Below are 6,000 nucleotides of genomic sequence, written 5' to 3'. Positions count from 1 at the left end.
CAGTGCAGCTTATTCGGTTTTATTAGCGCAGAATTCTTGATGTGCAATTCAACTCATGGACTAAAACAGAAAATTCAAAGCATAGTCATTTCTGTGACTTTACGAAAATCTACCATGAACTAGGAATGCATTAACCAAGCACTCAAATTTTGACTGCATTGTAATTTATGCCAATAGAAGGTCTGCATTAGCATCAGTGAGCTACTGCTAAGTGCTAAGGTCAGTTGTGCATTTCATACTTCAGCTGCAAAGGAGGAATTTTATTGCTTTTCATAGTCATGGTACAGTGGAAAAGGTGCTTTATGATGCCACAGACAATTAATTGAGGTACATTACCTAGAAACCAAAAAGGTCACACATGGAACATAATTGACATCTCATAACCCCTATTAATGATTACAGAAATGCAAATTAGTACTTTTCATTTTCCACTCAGTAGCATAACTCTTCTCCAGCTCTGAATTATGTTTTTGCTTGCTTACAATCTTTACTCTATAAAATGTTTTTGTTACTTGTTTAGAAAATAACGTCAGTCTACATTAAAAATTATACATTGTACAAATTGTGCCATTCCTAAAAAGTCTATTAAGCCACAATTATATTTCTATGTAATAGGCACAGAGTAAGAACAAGAACTGATGCAAATATATGCATAACACATTTCTTGATGCCTCAGTAATCCCCATTCAGGCTATGTGTACTTTGTTTCGTGGGATTTCAGAGAAATGCCACTTGTGAAGAGAAATCTGAAAACCTACCAGAATTTCATACACTGATTAAAAAATTATAGGTTTATTTAATAGCTTTTGCGACTCTGTTGTGGTTATTCAGTACAAAAAGAAAAATCATAAAGCAGAAAAATGTGAAGGCATCCATTAAGCTTTCTGTCCAGTTTTGCACACGCACTCAGATCCTATTGATTTTACCATGATCTTACAGCTTACCTGTACTTTCTGGTGCTTGTATTCTAATCTGCGGCATCATAGCATTACATCACTGAACTGTGAGTTCTCCCTTCTCTGTAGTCTGTAAAGTGTTTAATAATGAATACGACCAAAGACATATTCAGTGGAGTGTGAAAATTCTTTAAAATAGAACTATTTATTTTATCTCTTGACATAGATTCATCTGAAACATAGATCCTCTGCAGGTCCTCTGCAGCTTCCTCTGTTTGCTCACTCAAAGACTGTGAAGGAGTGAGATAAGAGGCTCACCTTTGAGCCAGGAGCCATAGCTCCTCGCTACCCTGAAAAGCTTCCCTGTATGCTAGAATTTAGACACCAAAACTCAGAATCTTAATATCTGCTATGCTTTACAAATATGCACAGAAGACGGGCAGTGTTACACCAACATTAAAAACCAAAAAAGCAAACAACCCAACACTAAAGGAAACAAACAAAAAAAAAAAAAAACAACCTTCTAGACCAATTAATGGTCATAGGTTCTCAAGTATACCTAACTGTGAAATTAGTTCTGAACCTTTGGGAGCACAGACATAAAACATAGGGTTTTTGTTACATATTTTTATGTTCCTGGACATTCTGGGTAGGACACAAATGCCACCTTTGTTAGCATTTCTTTAATTGCTTACACAAACCTGTCCCTGCCTATAGATGAGTTAGCTAACAAGTTAAGGTTTTGGTATGCCTTGGGCCATCTTTGTCTGCCTCGTGTCCTTGTGTCTTTGTCTCTTGTTCTCAGACATCATCTCATTGATGTCATTAGGCTGCAGCAGATCTTAATGTAGTCCCCAAGCACCTTTGTTATGGGCCTTGTAGGCTCTGCAGGTGTAGTAAAACAAATGTGAAGACCAATGTGGCCTTTCTTGAACTTTCTCAATTTTTCCCAAGGGCATCTAAAGACTGATCATCCACATCCAGCTATCTCCACTGATCTGCACTATCAGTAATTAAAGGCTGTGCATTAGAGACCCCCACAATCACTCAAAGAATTCAAAAAGACAAGAAGTTTTTAAGTACTGCCTATGTCAGTATCCTGAAGCACAATTTAATCTTTCACAGCAGTGGTTTGCCGATCTCAAACATTGTAAGTACTCTATGGTCTACAGAGGCTTGTACCAAGTCTTCAGCTGATACAGATTGGGCCTGGGCCTGGGTGGTAGTGTTTTTCAGACAATTAGTTTGCTAATTTATGAAGTCATTTGACTGAAAATTTCTTTTACTAAGGATGTCTAGAATGCAGGGTTGTGCCAGAATCAAGTTATTGTTTGGAACTAAAAGTTGCATTTCTATTAAGCAGTTTAAAGCTGCTAGCCATCTTCTAACAAAGGTTTTAGCCTTCCTTAGTAGCTTTCTGTCGTTTTATAATGCAGTCTGAACACTGAAGATAAATGGTGAAGAGCCCTCACCTCAATTGTTAGTAAATAGCGCAGAACACCACCATGGTTCATTTCCTATTTGATTCATTCTGTTGATTTTCTCCTTATTTAGAAGTCATGAAAACATCTCCTTTTATCTCTTCCTTCTGTTTAAGACCATAAAGGCTGTACTGTTTCTATTGCACAATGTAATACTGTAGTAGCAATGAAGGCAATTAAAAAATTTCCTTAAAAGGATTAGTTGCAAAGTCCTCAAGTTCTGAATGTCTTCTGATACTCATCTTTATTTTATTTTTTTGTTGTTGTTGTTCTTTTCAAAATTAAAGTCTACTGAAGTGCAATGGATAATTCCTGCTCGTAATGAGTATAAAAAGAAAAAATAAATAAAATGCTGACATGCTTAAAATCACAGCTCAGTGTCATAGTAATGCATTTCCTATTAACAAATAAATGAAAAGTAATTTCATTACTAAATGTGCCAGAGATTTTGAGACGGGATAAATTTAGGCAGTTGATGTATTGGCATCTAGTTAGTGGAAAACAGTCCTGATTAATTCACTTACACTGAAAATCAAAAGTGTTAGGCATTTTAATAACCTGATTAATATATCAAGGCTTTAATATGCGTTATCTTTCCAACTAAATCTCTTTCTTAGCTTAGTGTTTTAAGTAAATGGTCACACTTTTCCTCCTTTTAAGAAATAGGAGTTCACTGCAAAATTACTGCACACAAAGTGTATTTCCCTTCTGTAAAAAGGGCCACATGCTTTTCTTTTTTTTTCAGTAATACAATTTCCTGCTGTTAAATCTGTTACTATTGAGACACATTACAAGCTTTAAACTTCTTAAAAACATGGAAGTAATAGATGTGCTGTCAGCAATATGCTGTACCTTTGTTTCCTTTGTTTGAAATTCTGTTTCAGATTTATTTTCAGGAAGTCAGTTTTCTAAATAATCCAAACCCATTTCTCTTTTGTCCAAACATAGTTTTTTTCTCCCTCTCCATTTATGCTATCAAACAGTCTGCTGTTTGTGATATTTTTTTCAAGTTGAAATGAAATTACCCATATTGTAATTCAATATACCGTATTTAAAAATTGATTTGCCTGGTAAAATTAGCTTAGAGTGCTTATATTGGCTAGACTGTGTGACTTTCTGAGATATAACCTGTGGGAGACTAAGAAACATTTGTCTGTACTCAATTACAAGAGTCCTGTACATACCACTAAGCAGAGATGGAATGCCAGGAGTTTGTTGGGAGTTTTAAAGATAGAATGTTCAGTACAATACAAAATTTTCCCAAGATAAAATGCGAATACATCCCAATGAGATCAATCATTCACAAGGTTTACAGCATATATTAGATGGGTTCTTGCTTTTATTGCATACTTTGATTCATTGAATTCATTGTCTCAGTTTGAATGATTGATGATTATTCTAGTATTGGTTTATTGAAGATTAGAAGGCAAAAGGCATGTCATGAATTTGCATTGGTTGGTTCTTCTCAAATAACTTGCTTCCTTGCTTCTTGTTGTTTGATTCCTGTTTGTTCTCCACAATGAGAAACTGCATTTTGCATTTCTGTTCTTTAGTCAGTCACAATTTGAGGTGCTTCTAATCTTAATTTAGGTGCTCTCTTTTAAATTAAGATTTGGAGATTCAACATGCTGGAAGATCAGATGTGAAACTCCATAAGGAGCATGTGCTATAGTGCTCAAATCCTTTCTTCCCCTACATGTATGTTGAAGTGTCATGATTGCTCAGTTGCTCTTCATTGTAAATATAAATTACATTACAATGAACTGAAAATCTGAAAGCCTTTTCTTATTTCAGTTTTTAATTGTAATATCCCCACTTGTTTGGTCATTGATACAGGTAAAAATGAGGGTAACTGGTGTTGTGAGAGGTGTACTTCTTTTAATTTCTTACATGGCTGGCTGGCTCCCTATGGAAAGTGCAGGAAAGAGCTTTCTGAAATCAAACAAAACATCAGATCAAAAAAATCTGAAAAATGAACTATGATATCTACAGTATCTTCAACATTTGAAAAGCAAGAAGTTACACACTCATGCCAACAGCTCAATTATAGTTAGAAAACAAAGTCCAAGTACATCTCTACAAAATTCTGTTTATACCCTTAGAACTGTCCTCCAAAGAGATTTACTGCTGGGTCTCCTCTAGCACATCTTGAGTCCAACTGAAACATGTGACTCGGATAGCACTTTGAGAAACAGAGACAATAATTTCATTCCAGATTAACTTTTTATCTTTAGAACATCTTCTATTGGTCAAAGTTGGGTATAAGATACTGTGGAGTTCATTATGAATTCCTTACTTGTCCATCTGTTTACCTTAATGCCATTTTGTCAAACACTTTGAGATTATATGAACGTGTACTAGGTGTGGAAAGAAAAAAGTGGGTTGCCGATGAGAAAAAGTAAGCAATCAAACTACATAAAGACATTTCAAGGTTGTTTCCTTGGGAAGATTAAAATATATATATAAATAAATTATGGGACTATAAACCTTTCAAGATGGTGGCAATTATTCAATCAGTTTCCAAACAGTATCACTGAAATAACTGCAGCAAAAGTTTACTTTCATCTCTAGCTACAGTGCATTTATGACAAGAAGCAAACATGTGTAGTGAAACTCACATTATATCTGCTGCTTGAGGGCTGAACAAACTTGACAGTCCTAAGAGAATTATAAGTACTTTATGATGACAACCTAGTGAAGAAAAAAAATGGCTTGACTGTGAACAAAAGACAACAAATACAAGGCAGCTAGCAGACAAAGTGTATGTAAAGTGAGATTCACAGAGGATGAGCCTGGTGCTTAAAAGTAAAGAGAATCTATCAGTTCAGGAGTTTTGTTGAGGTTTGTTAGCTGAGTATCAGTTAAGGCCATTAAATCTTTTGTTGTTTTGTATTTAATAACCATGGATTTTAACTTTTCTTATTTCTGCATGACAAATAATTGAAATATGAATCTATAGAAGTGTGCAAGCAATTTTTATACTTAAGATGCCAAATATAGAGGGAAACAAATTCCAAATGCCACATAGCTTTCAGTTCTCACTCGGTTGGTAGAAAGTAAGCAGGAAAAGCGTCTATAATGAATATTGTTGAATATTTTTCAGCTCCTTCTTCTCTGCTTCATGGTCCTTTACTTCAGAGTAGTAAATCGTCAAATTAGATTTCATATTGTATTTTAAAGACGAAATGGATTTTGAGAGGTTCCTCAGCTTTTCTAATTTATTCCTTTGAGTTTCCTTTTTGCTTTTTTTCTCTACTCTTCACTGTCTGTTTTGGCGCCTGACCTATTCTTTCCAATCTTTCTCATTTTTGTAGAATATTGTTAGTGAAGTGTGTACAATGTTTCTTGGGAAAAAAATCATGCCACAGTGATTTCTCTTTCTTTTTAAAGTGTGTTTGATTCCATCTACCAGCTGCAGGCCACTTTTTCACAAAAGAATCTGATTACTGAGTGTGATTAAAATGATTTTTCCTTTAAATGGGGAACTGTTTCTCCCAACCGTGAATCTGACAAGCATGTTTTTTCCAAGTATCAGTGCAATACTTGAAGTTGTAAAGACACAATCATCACAAGACTTTTTGTTTACTATTGTTGAATACAAACTGTGTAGAGTGAAAGAAACT

The sequence above is a fragment of the Excalfactoria chinensis genome, chromosome 4, assembly GCF_039878825.1.
Source record: "Excalfactoria chinensis isolate bCotChi1 chromosome 4, bCotChi1.hap2, whole genome shotgun sequence".
Classification (NCBI taxonomy): Eukaryota; Metazoa; Chordata; class Aves; order Galliformes; family Phasianidae; genus Excalfactoria; species Excalfactoria chinensis.
This window is presented reverse-complemented; position numbering follows the sequence as displayed.